We start from the raw sequence: 481 nt of genomic DNA on the forward strand, positions 1-481 counted from the left end.
AAGCACAGCGTTTTACAGCGACTCGCCTCCATGCGGCTCAGGAGGAGGAGGCTCCGTCTCCTGCATTCAGCACGGATACAATAGCTTCTAAAGGCTCCATGAGAAAATGTCAAAATGACCCTAAAGCGTCTCACCGTCTCCTGTGCAGTCAGGACTTTGGGCAAAACGCTCACGTTCACCTGTTGGACTGGTTTTAACTCACTCTGTCTATCATCTGCATTTTACTGGTTCAGTTCACGGCGACTTGGAGCCAGGATTTAGTGTCCAACTCCGGCTGTAATGAGAGAAGCGAGTAATTAATGTGATTAGATTTTATTATCATAAAATGATTGTTAATCAGCCTCGGCGCGGACGGCGGCAGCAGCAGCAGCAGCGCCTGGCGGAGGCTGACGGAGCGCGAGCCGGCGCCGCATGCATGGAAACACGCATATAGAAAAACACTGCAAGGTAAAAATAGCGTTAGCGCAGCCAATTAACTGGC

This window comes from Betta splendens, chromosome 11 (assembly GCF_900634795.4).
Source record: "Betta splendens chromosome 11, fBetSpl5.4, whole genome shotgun sequence".
In the NCBI taxonomy this organism is placed as follows: Eukaryota; Metazoa; Chordata; class Actinopteri; order Anabantiformes; family Osphronemidae; genus Betta; species Betta splendens.